The 23,509-nt window shown below is 40.7% G+C and overlaps 2 protein-coding genes across 12 annotated transcripts in view; one reads left to right on the top strand and one right to left on the bottom strand.

Annotated features, from left to right (window-relative positions):
• Positions 1-23,509, top strand: part of CALD1 (caldesmon 1) — a 221,655-nt gene that overhangs the window by 126,991 nt on the left and 71,155 nt on the right. The window lies entirely within an intron of this gene.
• Positions 1-23,509, bottom strand: part of CYREN (cell cycle regulator of NHEJ) — a 275,649-nt gene that overhangs the window by 40,680 nt on the left and 211,460 nt on the right. The gene's annotated exons all lie outside the window — the stretch shown is intronic.

A 23,509-nucleotide genomic window follows, 5' to 3' on the forward strand; every position in this document is an offset into this window, starting at 1 on the left:
AAAACCAAGTAATATCAAGAAATGACACTTTCACATCTTCGAACAATATATTCCCTGAAACTAGTTCATACTTATTAAGGATGACCCTTCCCCTCTGTATGCCAGACCCTTGCAGACAGCATGGGGAAGGAGGCACTGCAGCGAAGAGAAAGTCCATTAATTTTCCACAACCACAAAGGCTTTCCAAATAAAAAATGCCCTGTTATTTTGATTAATTATTACTGAGTTTGATTAGCAGGTGCAGTTCTCCTTTGCAATGATAAAGAATTTAAAACTTGTACTTTCACCAGACATTCTAACCACACATTAAAACAAACCAGACTTTTACACATTTTATCCCTCAGAAGTGGATCTTTTCAAAGACTATGTAAAAAGCTAATTGCAGGTTTTGTGCCAGGCTGGCTTTCATGGGCTTGTGTCGGGCATTAACTGGCCTCATCCCAGCTACTCTGAGACTCTGTCATCCACATACCTCATTCTGAGGGTTCTAGTCTTGTCCATTTCAAATCATCTAGACTGCAAGCCTAGCTAATTGGAAGCATTCTTCCCTCCTCTGCTTGCCCCTTAGCCTGTGCCACTTACATAGTTTCCCACTCTGAGATCTGGAAATGAGGATTTTAGATTTGGCAAAAAAAGGTTCTTCATTTGGTCATCAAAAAAAAGTGTGTGTGTGCATATATATATATATATATATATTTTTTTTTTTTTTTACTCAACTCCATTTTTGACCTCAAAATCAAACAATTTTAAGATCTCTGCACAAGGGTTGGAAGAGAACCTTGACCTTGTTTCCACTGCTACGCTCACTGAAGTCAGCTGGCTTCGGTTGGTTGCTAGAGCCTCTGTCCCTGTTTTCTAAGAAGCTGAAAGGACTTCCTATGCCCATTTCCTCTGCATTCTGTCAGCGTTTGTAATAATCATAGGATACAAAGGGAAAAAGCCAAAAAGACCCAGAAGCTTTCCCACAGGCTTAGAGAGATGGGCCCAAAGCCAATCCAATGCCAGATCCTGTCCAGGTTGGGGGCAATGATTTTTTCTCCATGAATGTTGGGCAGTGGATCATAGGAACCCAACTGCTCTACAAAACGGCTACCCCTGGGACACTTGTGAACAGCCACAATGTGGTAGAAGGGCTGGTTGGTGTAGTCACCCAGGGCAAGGTGGTTGGTTAAGGGGCCCCCACGGTAGGACTTGCCAAAGAAAGTAGTGAGGCAGACCATTGTGCAAGCCAGCATGCACCTCCTTGGAGCAAGCCACCAGCCGCACAGGCCAGCTCTATATATAGCCTTGGCAGGCCAAGGACACCCCCTTTCCACCATGTTTAACACAACCCAATACCAGACTTCACCACAGGGCTAGCGAAAAACATATGCCTTAAATACCTACAGAATACCAGACACTATCCTGAACCACAGAGATCAATGGTCACAAATAGAGATAGTGTCCGTATAGTCATGAATCTCATATCCTAGATGGATTAGTAACTTCAGAGCAATCTTGACTATAAGAGGAAGAAAAAAACATTTCAGCAGGCAGGATAGAATATACAGGTAAAGGTCCTTAATGCGTTGTTTCTAAGCAAGGGACATTATTAGCTTTATTTTTGAATCTAATACATATTTGAACAAATAAATAAAAATTCAGTTTTGCTGTTATAATTTCCCACCAGTCTCAGGAGAATAAAAAAATTAAATAGGTATATTCTGCTTCCCTTTTTGCTCCTGTCTGTTGCATCCCTGCATCTGCGTCTCTCTCTTCCTTAGTGTACTTCCACATGTATTCTCCCTCAGCCCCTGTGCATCTTCAGAACACACGCTTCATTTTCACATCTCTTCTCATCTGCAGTCTTACTCTGTCCACTCTGGATTGGCAGGGAAAGGGAAGGCATTTTCAAAGAGGAAGAGAGGTTTTCAGCTTGTCGTTGTATGTATTTCTAGTAATGATGGACTGATCCCCGCCCCTGCACAGGTGTGTCTGAATGGAACATATCCATCCTCCATAACTGAAGGAACACCAACAGGCCTGACTGTGGGGGGCAATATAGCTTAGCCATTAAGGGCGTGGACTTCAGCGTTGGGCAGCTCTGGTATCAAATCCCAGGCCTGCCACTTCTTAACTAAGTGACATTACAGAATAGTCAACCTTTCAAACCTTTATAGAGGAAAGTTTCTCTATAAAGTGGAGGAAATAAACATGTCCACCTCCCTGGGTTTTTGTGGGGCTATCGGGACAATCCTTGAGAGTAATAGTATAGTCAGTGCTGGTCTTCGGTGAAGTATTCAGTAAGAGCATTATTAGTTATTTTTATTATCTCCATAACACACAAATATTAAAAATGCAAAGGCTTTTTGCATCTATCTTAGAAGATACAAGAACTCTAGGCAAGAAGAAGAGCAGGAATTTGTCACTGAGTCAAGAGCTTCGATGGGGCACAAAGTTCCAAGGAAACATTGTGTTGTCTGAGCAAGAAGAGTTAACACCAGTTTGAGTTGAGCTATTTTTAAAAAGTTGCTCGAAAGGATTTCGAGCTATGGTATGTTTTCCAATAAACCAGCAGTGATGCTTTTATCCATGAGGAACTCTCCAGTAGACTTTGCCCGATGTTGGGTTGGTTTCACAACAGCTCTCTCACTTTTCGAGATGTGAACTCATTACATTCCCAGCATTAGCTTTCCACGCCCTGGATGTAAGTGCCTCTTTCTGGTCAGAAGAAAGGCCCCTGTTGTAGAGTGCTGTTATCAGCTCCACAGGATCACAGACATAAATAAAGGGGATGAAAACACTTGCTCCTGTCATCGTCCATACACTTTAATGGGCCTCTGAAATGTCCTGATGATTAGACACTTGAAAGTAAATATTTTTACTACACTAGAAAAATAAGCAATTTTAAAAAATCCTTTGGAAATATGAAGTCCCCCATCCCAGAACTACATTCCTGATCTTCTTTACAGTATTTAACAGCAAATCCGATCAATGAGTATGCAACACACAAACACACACGCACAAAATCATTTCTTCAAAATGTTTTTCATCATGACATTTAACATTTTTAAATGAAAACCTTTTAAAATGCATTTTTTTGTTATTTTATAATCAAACATTATTTTCTGTTAGGAAGTTAAAATACAATATTCTTTTGAAACTGTCTAAATTATTAAAGTAGCTAAATTTGCTCAAAACTTTCCTACAGTTTTCTCAGAAAATTTATCACTGCAGGGGCAAAAAAAGTTTGGAGTTTGTTATCTAACTTTTTTACTTTTAAATTAAAAGATTTTTTTCAAGTGATTGGTTTGAAAGAGATTTTAAAATATTTCAGCAAGGTGTATATAGCTACTTGATATAAAAACTATAGTTTTTCATAGCTTTATAGTTTTTACATTTGTTTGTTTATAGTCCAACTTGAATGTAGGAGCATGGACAAAATGAGGTAGATAATTTCAATTAAGGCATCTTTGTCTATTTATGCCTAGCAAGGTACAAATAGAAATACATATACACATTCATATCTTCCCTCTCTTGTTTTTTTCTTCTCTCACTCTAGTAATTGTTATTACCCTTGTCAATGGATAGGTAAAGTTGACATACTTTGACTAATTTTGATTAACCTAACAATTTCTCTGATCCTAAATGTATCCTATTCTATGGTGACCATCAAGATCTGAGGATTCATACAAGGTAGCACCTGTTCAATGACTATACCTAAACAAAATTTTAGTACAAAAAATTGAAAAATCTCGGCTCGGTGCCCATAGCTCAGCAGTTAGGGCTCTGGCCACATACACCAAGGCTGTCATGTTCCGACCTGGCCCGGGCCAGCTAAACAACAATGACAACTGCAACAAAAAAATAGCCAGGCATTGTGGCAGGCTCCTGTAGTCCGAGCTACTCGGAGGCTGAGGCAAGAGAATCGCTTAAGCCCAAGAGTTTGCAGTTGCTGTGAGCTATGATGCCATAGAACTCAATAGAGGGCAACATAATGAGACTCTGTCTCAAAAAAAAAAAAAAATTTAAAATCTAGAAATCTAAATTTTTTCTTTTTTGAGATGGAGTTTTACTCTGTTGCCCAGGCTAGAGTGCCTGGCTCACAACAACCTCAAACTGAGTTCAAGGGGTCTTCCCGCCTCATCCTCCCAAGTAGCTGGGACTACAGGTGCCTTCCAAGCGCCCAGCTAATTTTTCTACTTTTAGCACAGATGAGGTCTTGCTCTTGCTCAGGCTGGTTCCTAACTCTTGAGCTCAAGTCATCCTCCCACCTCAGCCTCCCAGAGTACTAGGATTATAGGCATGAGCCACCATGCCTGGTGAAAATCTAGATTGTTAAAGACCTCACAAGCGGATCCATCACTTCATTCTTAGCCGGAGAAAGATGTGGCATATATATGAGCCAATACACTTCCATATTAAAATCCCGTATTAGTCTCCATATGTGACATTTATAATTGATGAGTCCATGGTCTCCTGGGGAAAGCAGAATGATGTAGGAGTGAGGTGTGTGCGTGATAAAGTTTGACAGACTTGGGTTCAAGTTCTGACTCTGACAACTACTAGTTGGGTTACCTTGTGACAAATTTCTTAAGTATCTTTTGCTTGTCTTTCTTCATCTATAGAAATGAAGATGATTGTATTTGCCTCACAGAGTCATTGTAAAGTTTAAGCTGGGGGAAGCCACATAGAGAAATTAACACAATGACATAGTCTATGCTCAACAAATATTAAATGTTATTATTAAAATTATATGAATGTTTTGGTAGACCTTTGGTACAAAATAAAATTTCCTGAATTTGAATATTATGCCTCTGTCAGCTCCATCCTGACTACAAAGCTTATTTCCTGTGCTGATCTTGACTCGTACTGAGATATTTCTACTGAGGCTGGCCACATCTAAGTTTACCTCACAGACGCAATTACTATACAAGGACTTCCATATCGCACATTGTAGACATGGTTAATTTTCTAATTCATTAATGACATTCTTTATTTAAGTATAATACCTGAAATACCCCTCAGAATTTCGCATGAAAAGTTTAATTTAGCAAGGAATAATCCCCAAGTAGAAAAAAAAAATGAGCTAAGTTTTTATCACATATTTTAAAGGGAAGGAACCATCATTTGCTAAACATCAACCAAATGCCCAGTAGTAAGTGATACATTTTATACACGGTTATCTTATTTAATCATAAAAACAATCCTATGACCTGATATTATTGTCCTCATTTTATAGTTGGGAAATACAAGTTCAAACTGCACCCTCATTCTGCCTGTCTGCCCCAAATCTCAAAATTTCTCCTCTGTAACAAATTGGTCGATGGAATTTTTCATGTCTTAACTGGTTGTCTTGGGCAAAGGTCTGTCATCTCTATAATGGCAAAATAACTCCCCACAACAGGGAAAAAGTCTTTCAAGGCAGTTATATGGCAATAGATGAAATGAAGATTATTGGGCCCAATTGAACTGTTTTTTATGCTTATTCAGGTAAATTGCTTACGCATACAGATATAGACATAGTCATGGTTTTGTTTGCCCTCAACGAATCTGCCGTGTTATTTCACAGAAAACAATGGAAACAGAGCAGATCAAGATTTCCCCTTGAAGCCAAAGAAGGCTTGACATGACTGTTCTAGACTTTTCACGGGATTTTTCACAGTAAAACTGTTCGTCATTAGGACTGGGACTTAGTTACATCATCACTTGTAGAAACTTAAAGCTGTCACTGACCTTATGGATCATCTTCTACAGTGGAATGATACTTTTTCATTTTTGGACCCCACACTACTTTGAGGCACTGATGAAAGCTATAGACTCTCCCTTCCAAGAACAATGCACATATGTGTCCACAGAAGTATAAACTCTCCCTTCCAAGAACAATGCACATATGTATCCACAGAACTTGGCTCTGACCCCCAGTGGCATCATGGACCTCCCTCCACAGACCTCCTGGGGGCCCATAACTCCTGGCCAGGAATCCCTGATCTAATGAATTTTAAAACTTCATATTATATATGAAAAACTCAAAAACTCAAGCCTAGGGAGGTTGACCTCAAGTTCACCCAGCTAAACTGAGGTAGAGCCTATTTGCAAAGTACAGCTGCCTGATAAATTAGGCCACCCTGATTTTGCTGTCTGTAAAAATGACCTGGAAAATAAAGCAGACTTGTGGGGAAAGAGTGCATACTATACAATGTAGTACACATAGAGAGCTTTTAAAAATTTAAAAATAGTTTATGGATGATATTTCTAAATAAAACAAGATTCGATCAGATTATGGTCAATGAAATGAAAAACAAAGATAAGTGGATAGGCAGAATGATAACAATTAACTGTTAAGAACTAGGAATCAGACTTTGCCTCACAGAGTCATTATAAAAATTAAGCTGGGTGAAGAAAGGGAAAAAACCTGAAGTGATATACTAGTCCTATTTTCCATCAATTTTAGAAGTATTTTATTTGGTACATGTTGTCTTGGCATGATTTTTTCTCAAACAAAGCTTAATTATGCAACTCGGTTATTATGTGGGATTGTCCATCTTTTCCAGTTTCATTTTCACAATTCAAACTCATCAAAGGATCTTTCTCTCTAGATAATAAAAAGATAAGAACTGATTTGTTTCCTTAAAGAGGAATTTATATTTTACCTTTATCTCTACTATCGATGGGGTGGAGGGAGGAAGATTCGGAGAGGGACAAACAGGTGCCTTCCAGAGAGCAGAATTTAGAGTCACAAAGACTTAGGTTCAAATCCTCACAGGATTCCCAAGAGTAATTCCAGTCGGTCTTTCTGAGCCCAGATCTCTGGAAAGTGTATAACAATTCTTCCTCACAAGAGCTCGTGCAGATTATAAAACATTTGGTATATATAGTTCTAAAACATGCTTAGTGCTCCATGTTACCTGCTGTTGCTGTTTTCTCACTGGCTGGAGGATATGATAAGGAAGAAGCTATCAGAAAAACCTTCTCTGGGGTCATCTCCCAGGAGACTTAGCCTCTTGGCAGCTACCTGCTGGCATCACTGAACAAGGCCCGTCCCCCATGTCATCAGATGGCTCAGTGTCTGATCTCTGCTCTGCTTCAAATCTATTTTAGAGCCATCTTGGAAATGATGGGAGAATTATGAGTATAGAAACCTCCATGCTGAAAAGAAAATCTACCCCCTTATTTCTAAGAATTTTTTTTTCATTTTCCTTACAATAAAAATACAGGATATCTGCTATATAACAAGCAAGGTTTTTGTCACAATTATACACACATATATGCACACATACATACAGTATATGTAATATATACACATACAATTCAATTTATCAAATATAGCCAGCTCTCTGTATCTGGGAATTCAACCAGCCCACTCTGAAAATGTAGTTAGGAGGTCTATGATGGTCGTGTCTGCACCGAACATGTAGACTTTTTCTCATCATTGTTCCATAAATAATACAGTATAACGACTAATATATTTATATTCCCCCATGGACAATTGAGGGATGGATTTGTTTTAAATAGATTTTTGTCCTAGTAAAATTATAACTTCTATTTTTATATTACATAATCTCTGCTTTTAGTATCATTAAAGCAGCAAATAGAAGCTTCTCAGAAATCAACATTATATAGAAATTCTATCCAAGTAATATAAGAGAAGGAAAGTTACATGTCTAATTTTTACAAAGTAATTTTGAATCATATTAGTTCAGATTACTAATTTATTCCTTTTAATTATGAAAAAGCTAACACTGCAAAATAATCTTATGATTATTTTGGAAGTTTTAAATATATGGAAGTTTTAAATCATCAGAATGCATAGCTCATAAATTCACCTCCCAGGTTATGACTTAGAACATCTCTAATACCATTGAAGCCCCCTGCAGGCTTCCTCTGGAGCCCCCCTCTCTTCCTCTTTACCCACAATGGTAACTAGTATCCTGAATAATTTACTTATTTGAAAATAAAATTCTAACTGAAATCATACAAATTTGTGATAGCTTTCCAGGGCCTTGGGATCTAGGGCATTCCAAAGATAATCTCCAGACCCTCAGATAAAAGTGTTGATGAGAGGCCACTCCCCAGAGAGGGCAAGAAGTTTGCCTTTTTAAGCCCACAGGACCACAGGAATCCTTGTGCTGCCCAAGGCTGTGAGAAGTGTGCAGCGTGAACAAAGAATTCTCATCAAAAGGAAATGAAAATGTACTGACGGCTATTCAATGTCATGTTAACCATCTCTCTTCTGTCCTTGGGTTTTCTCGCTGACCAGCAGATGTGAGAGCTCTCTGTTTGAGTTGGCCAGATGGAAGTAGCAGACAGGAATGATGACAAACTATTCCAAAATCTTAGTCCAGAGAAAGCTATCTCCTTCATTTGAAATCTTCCAGGGATGTTCTTCACCTTTATTATCCCAAAGGTCTTTAACAGTGATGCCAGAAAGTACCACGGGGCATGAAACCTGAGCATGTTGGAAGATGGAGACAGTGGCTATATCAAGTATATTTCCATTCATCTGTGAGTAAAGTTAATGAGGAATGTGGGCGCCCTTTGTGAATAAAATCAGTTCTTATCATTAGTTTGCAATCGGATAAGCAATGTTCATCAGCAGCTGGAAACTAGGTTTTTTGTCTATCACGAATCTGTGCTAGCCCGAGACTCTCCTACTTCTGGATTTATGATCATTTATTCAGGGACAGTAGTAAAGTAGAACTTTGAACTATGTATAAATAAAGGATTTGATTAACATGTTAAATATGTAAGCTACATTCCACGGCTTAGTTTTTAAACACTGGAGGGTACGACTTTTTAAAACCTTTCTAAATAACTTTAGAAATAGTCACTTCCATTTAATAGCTTAATTTGCTAATTATTAAGTCATTTTTATTTATTCATTGTTTAAACAAGTTTCCAGTGTTTAGTTAGCCTGGTGGAAGTCACTAGGTTTACTTGAACATTTTTTTTTTTTTTTGTAGAGACAGAGTCTCACTTTATGGCCCTCGGTAGAGTGCCGTGGCCTCACACAGCTCACAGCAACCTCCAACTCCTGGGCTTAAGCGATTCTCTTGCCTCAGCCTCCCGAGTAGCTGGGACTACAGGCGCCCGCCACAACGCCCGGCTATTTTTTGGTTGCAGTTTGGCTGGGGCCGGGTTTGAACCCGCCACCCTCGGCATATGGGGCCGGCGCTTTACTGACTGAGCCACAGGCGCCGCCCTACTTGAACATTTTTTGAAAACTAAACTTCTTTTAAAATATTTTATAATTTTTACTAGCCTCCTTCTACTTAGTCTAGATTAGTGAGATCTGACATTATATTTGAAATTAGTGCCAATGACAGAAGTTAAAATGTGAGGGTTTATTTTCCATTTTAACAAGTCCCCACATTACATACAGTTCCTTTGTTGGAATAAAAATTCTGGTAAAGTACACATCAGCCACTATAAATAGCAGCTACAAGCCTGTACGTTCAGGAGAGTCTCCAGAGAGTGTATTTTAAACCCCACATTGTTTAGAATAGGAAACTCTTCTGACGTGCAGATTTTCCATTGTGGGTGACACGGACTATCTGTGTCCTACCTTCCCTGACTTCTGTTTTCCTGTACCATTTAGGAATTCAACTGACAGAATCCAGAGGATTGCTTAATATGTGCTTTCTATCTTTTCTTAGGCTAGCCTGGGTCTTATTGTCTGGGGGGAGTTTTGCATGCTTCATGGGGCCTCCAAAGGAAAACTAGATAACTCAGAGCCAGCATGGGCAACTGGGTAATGAAAGAGTCCTTTATTTCTAGAGCTAGTAGCACTACTGTGTACGCTTAGCATAACAGCAGTCAACCTATTTTTGATTCCCACAGAAACCCTTGCATTTTTGGCACATTTTTCAGGGGGAACTCAAGAAACCAATAAAAAATTAACTGAGCAGGAAGGGAGTGAATGGGTGAGATGATGGGTTATCATGCTGATTCCAAGACAAGAAGCATCATCAGGTGTAATCATCCTGCATCTTCCCCAAGGCACTATTGGCAGCCAGGGTGGATGTGCACCACTGCCCACTCCTTCCTTGAACAGTTCTTCTGTTTCTCTAATCAAAGCTGTAGTGTAAATCTTGAATGTTTTAGTGGGGGTTCGTTTCAGGGATATAATCTCTCCTTCCTTGATGAAGGAGATGAGAAAGAAGCTACTATTAAAAGGCCTTGGACAGTGATTGTAATGTAGAAAGAGTTGATACCTGAGACTTCGCCTTCCCGCTATTCCCTTTTAAGTGCCTTTAACTCTATCTAACCACAAAAGCCAACCATTCCAAATACGTGTATTTTTCTCTGAACTGGCATCCTCCCACCTAGGGATTATTATCGCTATAGATGCTCAGTGGTTTTTGAACAGAATAGAATGAAGTTTTTTAAAACTCAAGGCTAAGGAAGGATAGAAATTCTTTAGTCCCTAAGTGCCTCACATCGTTGGCACATGAATATAAATCTTATCTCATGGTGCCTTTTGTCAGGGCTATGGTAGAGCTGAGCTTGGGAGATGTCCCCTTCTGAAAAAGGTCAGATGAGACGGCCTGAAATGCAAAATGACTTCTAAGAGACAAATTCTAGTGTCAGAAATTATCCTGTCTCTCTTTTACATTCTTTAAAAGGGGCAGGAGGCCCAAATCGCTGGACCTAGGTTTGCAAGCAACATGCCAGAGCACAGTCAGTGGCAGGGTTACATGTAGAAACCTTTTCATTTGATCCAACTCTGGGGCTTTTTCCCTCTGCACTATGTGGTGCCCAACTCTCAATCTCTAATCACAAACCCAGGCAATACCCTCTAACTCCGGCTAATGAAAGTTACCTTTTAAATCAAGGCTGAGAGAAAAGACACTGAATAAAGGCTTAGCAGATCTGGGCTTCCTTTTCCCAGAGCCAGTACTTCTCGGGGGGGCTGAAAAGATTAAGTGAGATAGAGGAAAATGCCATCACTGGTGTGAAGAGTGATGCACATGTGACATGTTTATCACTCACAGGCGCCTCTGCGGTTGATTTAAATTGGACTCGCTTCTGTTTAACAGTATGTAGAGCTGCAGGTTTCACACTGGCTGTGTAGTGTGTGTTTCAAAGGAATTTTCACACTTCTCACCTCGTGCTGTCTGACTGGCCCTCCGTGATCCCAGTCTTTCAAAAATCAGATGCAGAGAAAATGCTATAAAATGTCACTTCTCATTCTGTCTAGAGCCTATCATTTCTGGAAAAGGCTTAGGACCTCAATTACAGATTAGGAGAAGCAAAGCCATTTTATCTTTTCTTTTCCTCTAGTTGTGAATTGAAGAGAAAATTCAAAAGATTTAAAATGGTAGCTTTATCCTAATCAGAATGAAACTGTCCTTATGTTTACCTAGAGAACCTGGCCGTTGGTCACTTACTTGTCTGATTTTGCTTCCAAGCCGGCAGTGGTGCTCGGACTTACAGAGAGCTTCTCATCTGTGCTTTTCCGTACGGCTCTTTTCCCTCCTAAGCCTCTTGTGACTTGTGATTCTTTCCTACCTTGAAAGGCCAGCTCAACAGTCACCCTTCAGGAAAAAGTGTCCCAGATGTTCCCAGTCCAAGTGACAAATTTTCTACCTCATGTCTCAGGTAGCACTTTTTATAAATGTTCATTATTATCATCTATTTTATATGATTATGCATGTGTCTGTTTTCTCCCCCAAATCAAAAGCAACTGTAGATCAGAAAATTTATCTTATTCATTCTGATTTCCCCAAAGACCAGCACACATGTTGAATGGACACAAATACTTCAATTCATATCTGTGTATCAAGGCAGAAATTTGCTAAATCTGCTAAGCTATTTGTGAAGAGGCAGAAATGTTAGCAGCCTTCCTGGTATCCTCTGAATATTGACACCATCGATATCTTTTCTGGGCTTACATCACTCTTCTGCTGAACCTTCAAGCCACTAGAATTTTGACTCCATATGGTTTTCTCTAGAGATGTGAAGAAATTTATCATTTCTCCAACTATTAAGGATAATTAGACTTTTACATTATATAATTTGGACCATTCATGCTTATTTATTTGCATTACAAAGGCAAATGATGTTAATATGGTAAGACTTGATTTCTTTTTGTTGGACTATTTGCTCTAGTACTCAGACCCTTAATATTATTTGCAATTAATGTCTATATATTATAAAATCAGATAATCACCGCATTACAGGGTTAATACCAAACCCTTGGCAGCCCAACAGTGAACAAACTGTGTAATCAAAAATTCCCTACTGAAAGATCAAGTTTGTAGTCAGGAGAAGGAATGTTCTCCAGTTAATTGCAGAAGAATGGGCAGAAATAGACAAGAAGTATGGCTAACCCAGGCAAGTATTTATCAACGCACTTTCTGAAACAGAGTGTTTAACATATGTATTGGGTCTGAAGTTTAGACCCTATGTGGTATTGGGATGTAATGGTAGACAATGATGGAGGCCTAATGTGGCCCTACCTAAACCCTCCCCCCTTCCTCAGACAAAGAACACAAAGGACCTAATTACCCCACCCCCGAAGTTCTTGCCAAAGGACCTTTACTCACCAAAGCCCTCTGGGGCAAGCTGTGGAATTTACCACCCCCTATAAACAGGGTCTCTAACTGCCCCTCAGCAGGGACATCATCTTCCCACTGCCCAGGCGAATCACTGTCACTTTTCTTTCTTTTTTTTTTTTATTAATATTAAATCATAGCTGTGTACATCAATGCGATCATGGGGCACCATACACTGGTTTTAATTAGTGACACATTTTCATCACACTGGTTAACATAGCCTTCCTGGCATTTTCTTAGTTATTGTATTAAGACAATTATATTCTACATTTACTAAGTTTCACATGTACCCTTGTAAGATGCACTGCAGGTGTGATCCCACCAATCACCCTCCCTCTGCCCATCCTCCCCCTCCTCCCCTCCCTCTCCCCCTTCCTCATATTCTTAGGTTATAACTGGGTTATAGCTTTCATATGAAAGCCATAAATTAGTTTCATAGTAGGGCTGAGTATATTGAATAGTTTTTCTTCCATTCTTGAGATACTTTACTAAGAAGAATATGTTCCAGCTCTATCCATGTAAAACATGAAAGAGGCAAAGTCTCCATCTTTCTTTAAGGCTGCATAATATTCCATGGTGTACATACACCACAATTTATTAATCCATTCATGGATCGATGGGCACTTGGGCTTTTTCCATGACTTAGCAATTGTGAATTGGGCTGCAATAAACATTCTGGTACAAATATCTTTGTTATAATGTGATTTTTGGTCTTCTGGGTATATACCTAGTAGAAGAATTATAGGATTGAATGGCAGATCTATTTTTAGATCTCTAAGTGTTCTCCAAACATCTTTCCAAAAGGAATGTATTAATTTGCATTCCCACTAGCAGTGTAGAAGTGTTCCCTTTTCTCCACATCCACGTCAGCATCTCTGGTCTTGGGATTTTCCCAAAGCAATATACAATTTTAATGCAATCCCTATTAAAGCTCCACTGTCATACTTTAAAGATCTTGAAAAAATAATACTTCGTTTTATATGGAATCAGAAAAAACCTCGAATAGCCAAGACATTACTCAGAAATAAAAACAAAGCAGGAGGAATCACGCTACCAGACCTCAGACTATGCTATAAATCAATAGTGATCAAAACAGCATGGTACTGGCACAAAAACAGAGAAGTAGATGTCTGGAACAGAATAGAGAACCAAGAGATAAATCCAGCTACTTACCGTTATTTGATCTTTGACAAGCCAATTAAAAACATTCCATGGGGAAAATATTCCCTATTTAACAAATGGGGCTGGGTAAACTGGCTGGCAACCTGTAGAAGACTGAAACTGGACCCACATCTTTCACCATTAAGTAAGATAGACTCTCACTGGATTAAAGATTTAAACTTAAGACATGAAACTATAAAAATACTAGAAGACAGTGTAGGGAAAACCCTTGAAGAAATTGGTCTGGGTGAGTATTTTATGAGGAGGACTCCCCGGGCAATCGAAGCAGCTTCAAAAATACACTACTGGGACCTGATCAAACTAAAAAGCTTCTGCACAGCCAAGAACACAGTAAGTAAAGCAAGCAGACAGCCCTCAGAATGGGAGAAGATATTTGCAGGTTATGTCTCCGACAAAGGTTTAATAACCAGAATCCACAGAGAACTCAAACATATAAGCAAGAAAAGAACAAGTGATCCCATCGCAGGCTGGGCAAGGGACTTGAAGAGAAACTTCTCTGAAGAAGACAGGCACACGGCCTACAGACATATGAAAAAATGCTTATCATCTTTTATCATTAGAGAAATGCAAATCAAAACTACCTTGAGATACCATCTAACTCCAGTAGTAAGATTAGCCCATATCACTGTCACTTTTCAATAAACCTGACCTAAACTTCTCCACTAGCTCCCAGTCTCCTCTCTGGGTACTGCCACTTACCCAGACAAAAAAAGAAAGTGGGGGAGGGAAAGAGGGAGAGACAGAGAGAAAGAGAGAGAAAAGAAGAAAGAAAGAGAGAGAGAAAGGAAGGAAGGAAGGAAGGAAGGAAGGAAGGAAGGAAGGAAGGAAGGAAGGAAGGAAGGAAGGAAGGAAATAATCACAACCCAAGACTTTTTAATAAAGATACAGTGGTATATATATTTTTTTCACCACAGTAAAGTGGCACCTTTTTTATAAACAGATCATGAACCTCAAGTCATACTGTTTGGAAGAAGGATGAGAAGTATGTATAAATTGGGTTTCCTTAGTCCCAGCTACTTGGGAGGCTGAGGCAAGAGAATTGCTTAAGCCCAAGAGTTTGAGGTTGCTGTGAGCTGTGATGCCACGTCATTCCACCAAGGGCGACATAGCGAAACTCTGTCTCAAAAATAAATAAATATATATATATATAAATTGGGTTTCTTCATTAGAAAAGTATACCCTTTGGCGCCTATAGTCCCAGCTACTCAGGAGGCTGAGGCAAGAGAATCGCCTAAACTCAGGAGTTGGAGGTTGTTGTGAGCTGTGATGCCATGGCACTCTACCGAGGGCGATAAAATGAAACTGTTTCTAAAAAAAAAAAAAAAGAAAGAAAGAAAAGCACACCCTTTGGTTAATTTGTGAACATAAAATTTGTAATTAAAATAAAGTTAGTGAACTGCAACACTCAGAATACATATACCTGGAAGCACAATGCAATAGCCTCAGAATTGTGTCTCTCTAAATTTTTAGTTTAATTTTTAATTCTTAGATACACCAGGGAAGAGTCAGAAGGAAAGATAATTTGAAGTTATCCTAGAAAACTCTGAATTCTAAAATACCTAGGAGAATCTCAGATTACCTCGGTCCTCTCCACTTTGCAATGTATTTTAGAAAACTGAATTCATATTTCAGATCATTGGTTTTCAAGTTTAAAGCAACTATCTGCTACTTTTTTAAAAGTATCATCTACTTTATATTCCTTGTAGTCTTCATAATGTCTTAAAATTAAAAAGTTTTCCAGATGGCTTCTGGCTTTTAAATGGGAACAGTGGATGTGATTTTTTTTTTAATTAAATGTTTTCCCTAAAAAATCTACCTGGTTTTATTCTATAAATTAGTGAGGAAAAATAAAAAAAGGAGCTCATTTGCTTTTTCTGCCTTAATCCTAATTAGAGTTTGATTTCATTGCTCAATAACTTCAAAGTAAAATAGCATCTTAAAACAGAAAATCTTTCTCCTCCTAGACTATTTCTAATCTCCTGCCTCAGGCTGCCATCAAAAAGGCACCCAAGAATCCTATTTAAAAAGCATTTCTAATAAATGCAATGCATAAAGGTCAAATTGCATTAAGTCTCCCTGATTTAAGCAAGTAGAATGTAACTGTAATCTATGATATTAGCAAGTGTAAAGAAAGAATGGCCAGTAGAAGAGGTCTGCGTGAAGGCCAAGTCCAAGACCAGGTTTGGCACTGGGTATCTAGGAACATCTAAATGAGGGAGACCTTGAATCTCAGGGTTGGTTCAGTCTCATGACATGAGAAGTATTCTCTCCGCTGGAAGAAATGCCTCCTCACATCTCCCCTTGGTTTGGGTGGAATATTACCTATGATGATTTCACTTTCCTTTGGTCTGACTTCACACTCATAAAGAAGTCTCTGCTGAAATTCTGGCTTGGGAAAAAGGACGTGCCCTGGTTGGGAGATGAGAGCTCTCCAGGCACCAAATAGGGAAGTCATTCATTCTACTTTAATGAGTTGGCCCTGTGATGTCTTTCGTGCACCTGTGAATCAGTCAGTGCATCTGTGGGTCAGTCAGTCTCCCTGAGATGTGCAAACCCTCGAACTCCTAAGATCCGGTTTCTGGCACAGAAGAGCTTCTAGGTCTTGTACTGTTATGAATGTTCCAAAAAATGCCACTCTGTGGAAGGGTTTGGAAGGACCTGCTAAGTGACCTTGTTGGGGCAGCACTTCTGTCTACTCCATCATTGTTCCTCTTCAACCCAGAGAGCAAAGGACAAGTACTAAGTAACTATCTGCTATAATCCTAACTCTCTTCTAGGCGGGATTGGGTACAGAAGTGGTATGAGGAAGCATCCCTGCCAACAAAAAGGTTATACTGGAATTTATTTGGTGGAAAAAAATTATGTACACAAGAACAACGAACAAATAAGAATGTGGGTATGCATCCGTGTATTTATTTCTATCTGTAGATATCAGGATCAAGCAAAATGTTATTACAAAATAGGACAGTACCTAAGAAGATGCCATTGATATAACATCAATAATAAACGCAATACCCAAAGTATTCAAAACATATAATAGACTGTCTTTCAGCAATAGAAACGATATGCTTTCATCTATGTCTGACCTCCCCAAAAGGAAATCAATATTTTTTACGGCTTTACATGGTATCACTGGTAAAAAAAAATCTGGATTTAATTCCAGCTATAAAAGTCATGTGTAAATTTAATATACAGATGCATACAGTGGATGCCAGCAAATAAATTTATGGTTGTGGAAATATTTGGATACTTTGAACAAGAGTGCTACACAATGAGAATCCTGTGGCTTAGGAACTAAAACGCCTCCTTTGAAGATTTGACTTTTTCTCCTGCACTGGAATGATATCCTTAGAGTCCCTGTGATAATTTCTTAATTTTCTTTGCAGTTTAATTATATCTATATATAAGAAATCTACATTCTGAAATATATCACTGTGGCCTATGGGTAGAAATCTTATTCTTCATGTATTTAATATATACTTCTTTCCTAGAATTACACAAAGTAGATATTATTACTATTTTCACCAAGACCAGAACCAGCATTTTGTAATTGTGCACCAGCAGCCATTTATCCAAGAAGCTGTTAGAATCCTACTATTTCCAAGCACTGTTTGTTTTAAAGATGTGTTTCAAGCGGCAGAGCAGACGTGAGCTAGAGACTTTCAAGTCTGATTCTTTTAAAATAGAAACTTTTCAGGATAAAAAAAAAAATTAGTCCAGCTGGGTTAAAACCCCAGGTTTTTTGTTTTTTTTTTTTTTTGGCCGGGGCTGGGTTTGAACCCGCCACCTCTGGCATATGGGACCGGTGCCCTACCCGCTTCAAGAGTAGACCTAAATAATTAGAGCAAGAGAGTTTAAGTAGAAACAGGGAGCCTCACAGCCAGTTAGCTGGAGGGGCTGACACACACATTGCAACATAATTATTTCCCAAATACATGCAAAGGAGAGAAGGCTCCAGTTTTCTGGTCTCTCCTCCTCAGATGATAAATTACAAAGAAATAAAGTCAAACCCAGGAAGAATCAGTGACCAGGCACTGGTTCTTAAAGAATTATAAGAATTTAGAGAAGCAAGGGGAATGAAGAATAGGCATTCTAGACTTTTATCTAGGGAAAAGGAGAAGCAATAGCTCTGAAGGGTGGAGGTGGAAGGTGTTAAGAATTATCAGGCAGATGGTGGCAAATGCAGATAATCCTCGCATCCCGAGTATCAGTTCCTTTGTGACAGATGTTAGGGTGCACACTGACCGATGATGTGTGTGAGATCGCCAGTGAGGGTACAGCTGGAGGTCAGGGTCTGCGTCAGGGGAAGAATTGGCAGGGAAGCCTGGCCCCCAGGGTTTGACCTTGGGAAGGAAAGAAAGCCCTCTTGACTAACCCAGCATCAGTATTAAGATAAGGGAACCTTCATTTCCCCAGGAAGACAGGAGCATTAAGACAGAGTGAAATGGTGTATCACTCCCCCACTGTCATCCTGGTTCACCCTAAAGCCAGGGGTACATACTTGGGTGACACTGCTGGTGACCACACTGGGGTGGGAGCAGAGATGCCTGCAGGACAGAAGTTCAAAGGATTAGCTTACAAGAAAGGGGATCGGACACAGACAGGTCTGGAGAATAGCTACACTCTAGGCGGTGAAGAAGAGAAAGTTATCCTGGGACCGAAAACCCAGAGGGGCTCTATGTTACTTTGAAAGTTTTATTTCTTAAGCTGGATGATGAGTATATGGTGCCTGATAGTATTCCTAATTCATTTTAGTTTGTCTAAGAGACTTAGAATAAAATGTAGTTTTTAAAAGTCATAGAAACCTTACAGTTGTTACTCACAGGTCCTCAGGAAGAATATGCCAATGGATACCAATAGAATCACATTCCTAATGAGATAGCTCTTAATGTTACCTGCTCATACAAGGCTATCTCCCTGCTCCAAGTAAAAATGTCCGTCTGGTTGGTTCTGGAAGTCACTCTGAGCTGTCTCCACAGCTCACGAGTGATTTGATGAACTACTACTATGTGCAACCTGCCATAGCTCCTGTTGCTTGGTCCCCACCCCAGTGAGGCCCTGAACATGAAGTCACTTGCAGGACCCTCCACTGTCACTGCCCTGGAGCCCAGACCAGGACCGTGGGCCTCTGTGTCAAGGATGCAATCTTGTGATACAACCTTTGGAGGCACCAAAGTGGCCTTGCATTCTCTTCAGTCTTAGGGATAATAAACCTCTCCTCTGCTCTGTTACTCTTTTTCACCAGACACTAGAGGTTGGCCCAGACTCAGGAAACACCCTGTGGAAACAGCCTCGGCATCCCTCTGCAGCTGCCTCTCCTCAGGGCAATGCTGGGCTGAGGGGCCAATTCCAAGATACACCATAGCATAAGCCCAGAACCCACCGCCCCCTGCAAATCGTTCATCTAAGCCCACCTCACCATTCAGTCACGCATCTCCAGCTGAATCTCAGTGCCGGTGGTGGCCATGGCACAACTAAGCATGAAGCCAGACACCACTCATACCTCTTATCCCCCCGTTTTGACTCAGTCATGGAAAAATACATTAATGTGGTCAAGGTCCTCATTTGCCCTAATTTGTTTATGCAATGCATGTTACAGAGGCCTACCCTACACCAAGCACTGCGCTACTGGGGCAAGGGTAGGATCAAAAAGATGAGTGCGACGCAGTTCCCCTCCTCAAGGAGCTCAGAGTTTCAGGAGGGAGGCAGAAATACATTAACACTCTGTTGGTGTCATCTGGAACCCAGGACTCTATGTCGTCTCAAATAGATAATTAGACTTCTCAGGTATTGAAATTCAGGTGGGCGCTCTTTGAAAGATCCTTTTTTAAATCAGCCCTTATGTTCCTCGGGGTTTTTTTACTTTTTAAGTCACCAAGACTTTAGACAAGAAAAATATGATACAGGGTATCCTGAAAGTTGAAAAATGGTTCTCTGAAAACAGAATGAATTTCATTCTATGAAGGACAAATAATAATAACAACAAAAATAGCTGTAAAGATAAATGCTGGAACTAGACTGATGAAGCAACAAATCTGGAGCAGGGGAAAAAAACAACTGGATTTAGCACAAAACTGAATGAGCGATCTCTGTAAGAGATGCTGTTATCAGTGCGAAAACGATGTTAGGATGTGTTAACAGGAAGGTGGCGGGAGGCACTGGGACTTCGTCCAGCCTCGGTCAACGTTTATTATGTCCAATTTTGGTTTCCCATTTGTTATAGTTCAGGCTGATCCTAAACTGATGGAAAATAGGCATTGGCATCTAGCCTAGAAAAGACCAGACTAAAGGATGACTTAATACCTAATAAGTTTCAGCATGGGAAGTCCAGTTTGATAGCAGAATAAATCAAGCGTAAGGGTGCGTGAACATGGACCTTGATCATAGGATGTCACCTTCTGAAGTATAGCACTTTAGCTCTACTGCTTTCAGAGTACCGTTCACTTTCTAGCTTGCATTAAAATCTTTATTTTAATGCAACATGCCTTATTGCCCATTGGGACAGCCTTTCTTATCATTGGATCCCTACAGTGCTCAGTGCAATGAAGAAAATGAAAAGAAGAAATAAACTTGCTGGGATGAAACTATGTGGTCACTCATCACTCATGATAAGGTCAATAATGAGGTGTAGTACCCCAAGCCCGGGTTTTAGGCTTATAGACAATTGAGGCAAAGAGTAATTAAGAAAATTGTATCATCACAGGCCATGAGGACTCTGGTGGAGGATAGAGAGTCACACTGGAAGCCTGGGGTGAGGGGTGAAGTAGGACTTTCCATAGCAGTTCACACATTTCCCCAGCCAGCCCTACCCGCCCCAACACATATTCCTAAAGGAAGACGCTGTGGGAACATCAAAGACGTTAGCCATGACACATGGGGAAGGAGAGGCAAGGAAAAGAAGTTGCTGGAGCAAGGAAATGAGAGAAGTCTAATTTCTGCCAAGAGGGATAGAGAAAGGGAGGAACCATTCAAGAGACTTCTTAGGAAGATTCATTAAAAGCCCCACCCCGGGACAGTACCAGGCAATGTAGTTGAAGTGAGCATATTCAGTGCCATAGCAGGGGTGGAGGGGGAGATGCCATCAGCTGGGGGTGCGGGGTGGCAGCTGCAAGGGGCCAAGGGAGAAGGAGGAAAGAGGCTCTGCCTGCAAATGTGCAGTAACCCCTCTACCCACATTCCTCCCCACCTCTCCGCCAGCAGCTGTCTAGGCAAGACTTTTTGCTTAGTTTTAAGAGTCTGGAGTCTATGAATTTGTTTATAAGAAAATTTATCTCCAAGAGCCTTTTAAAAAATCTCCTTTAAATCACTTGAACTATTGCCTCCCCTGTGAGTAGATCTCCCTCGGGTTTATCTGAAGTTTCTGTAAAAAGTGAATGTCTCTGTATGTGTATGCATGTGTGTACAAGCGTGTGCATGTGCACATGTATGTGAGAGCATGGATGCAGGTCCACGTGCTTGTATATGCGTGTGCATACGTGTGTGTGTTAAGCACATCAGAGCAGGCACAGCACTTCCCACATCCCCCTGTTTTCCCTAGGGAATTGCTCCAAGGTAGAAGCTGTTCTTAAACAGCCATTGCAGACTGTAAAGTCTGGAAGAGATCATGTGGCCCAGTCTCCTACCTCCAAGAAGTAAAGTTATTTTTAAAAATCATATTTTATTAATAAAGGACCACCCTGTGGTGGGAGCTGTTCCTTTCTATTGCACTGACCTCCCTCAAACCTTCCCAGCCCAGAATCTCTTTGATGAAAAATTAAACAATAAAGTATCCAGAAACAAAGAATGCATGAGTAATCCGAGAGTGGCCCAGGCTTTCATTTTCCCTGGTGAAGGGGCTTGAAGCATCATCACATTCAAGACACCTACGATCTTGCTGAAGGGGTCCAGCTGTTCATGATGCCAGTGAATGGGGATAAGTTTGGGTCTCAGAAGCGCCAGTTCTGGAAGGTGAGCTCTGAGTACCAGGGCTCTGCCAGGCAGTAAAAGCACACATACTTGTGAGTCTGCAGGAACAGGACACTGTTAGCAGACACCTTCCAGCCATCTTCCCTACTTCCTCTCCGCTGTGTCTCCAGCCCCAGCCACTGGATCTCCGAGGACTCCTGGGAAGCTATTGCCTCCCGCAGCCCTGCTCAGATCTCTGCTTCACTGGCGAGCTCTCTGCCGCCTCATGCATCTCATCCACCCTTCTTTGGCCTTTGTGCCTTTGCTGTTTCCAGATAGTGTCTGACCCAGGTTCAAGACTCACTTCTCTCCGCTGTTCCCATGGCAGTACCCTACCAAGTAGCACAAGTTAGGACACCAGTGAGTTTTACTGCCCCCTGCTGAAAACAGACAGCCACTTCCCACATGCATTCCCTAATAAAGGGGGGCCAGCTGTGGGGGTGCTGCTTTCCCTTCCCTAGCTCGACAGCTGGGGGACCAGCCTTTCCTACACAAATGTCAGCTTGTGAGCAGAAGATGACTAAATTGGCACTCTCCTCCAGGGAGGATAAGGGAGGTGATAGGTGTGAGAAAGAGAGAGGGAGGGAGAAAAGGGCTAACTTTTCCATTTTAGGAGTCTATTCTGGATGTGCCACAACTATACTCACCACCTCAGAGCTGGAGCTGGGTAGGTGGGCAGGAGGAAATCGGGAGTTGACATTTATTCCCAAGGTCGAATGAGTCCCATAAGCAAATGTATGTGTTTCCTAGCATTACTACAATAACCACAAGCTCAGTGGCTTAAAACAACACAACTTACTATGTAGAGTTCTATAGAGGAGAAATCCTACATTGGTCCCACTGAGCTAAAATCAAGGTGTTGACAGGGCTGCATTCTCTTCTGGAGGCTTTAGGGGAACAAAAGTTCATTTCCTTGCCTTTTCCAGCTTCTTGAAGCTGCCCCAATCCTGGGCTCTGGGCCTCCTTCTTTCATCGGCAGAGCCAACAACATCGCGTCTCTCTGAACATTCTTCTGTAGTCGTATTTCCCCCTGTTCACAGCCAGGAAGGGTTCTCTGCTTATAGGATTTGTGTAGTTGGGCTGGGCCCACCTGGATCATCCAGAATTCTCTCTCCCTGTCTCCAGGTCCTTTAGCATTTCCGAAAAGTCCCTTTTGCCATGCAAGATGACATATTCACAGGTTCTGGAGATTAGGACCTGAACATCTTTGGGGGCAACGTTATGCTGCCTACCACAACAAACCACTAAATTTTATAAGTAAATGAAGGGAAAAAATTAAATGGACAAAAATCAGCAGACGGGGGAGCAGCAAAGGACTGATGTTTCTACCTCAGCTTCAGAACAATAAACTCAAGGCGAGTCAGTGGGTCTTTAAGTCCTCTTAGAGGAAGGCAGATGCAGCTACACTTTCAGGAGTGTCTTATGTTCTACCTTGGTCACTATATGTTCAGTAATTGTGTACATAATCTTAGGGATATTTAAATGCATCATCATACATGTAGATAATTAACCTTGAAGTTCATCAAACTGTATGTACTCTGTAAATAATTAATTTGATGGCAGCCTAGTAGCAGGAAAACAACCCAAATTTCCTAGCTAGTTGACGTGAAGAGAGCATTTAACCTAACTGAATGAAACTTCAGCTTGAGCAGGAGGACAGGAGCTGTAGCTCAGCCCTGGACCCTGGGAGCGTTGTGGAAATGCTCCGTGCTTCAGTGCGCATGTCTCTGTGCGCTGAGACGCTGTGGCTCTCAAACATCTCTTTTATGCCGTGAAGGGGCTCTCAATGTGCGAAGTTGATTGCTTCTCCTGCCATTCACCAGAGGAACAGTCTTAACCCTACATTG

Source organism: Nycticebus coucang, chromosome 11, assembly GCF_027406575.1.
Source record: "Nycticebus coucang isolate mNycCou1 chromosome 11, mNycCou1.pri, whole genome shotgun sequence".
Classification (NCBI taxonomy): domain Eukaryota; kingdom Metazoa; phylum Chordata; class Mammalia; order Primates; family Lorisidae; genus Nycticebus; species Nycticebus coucang.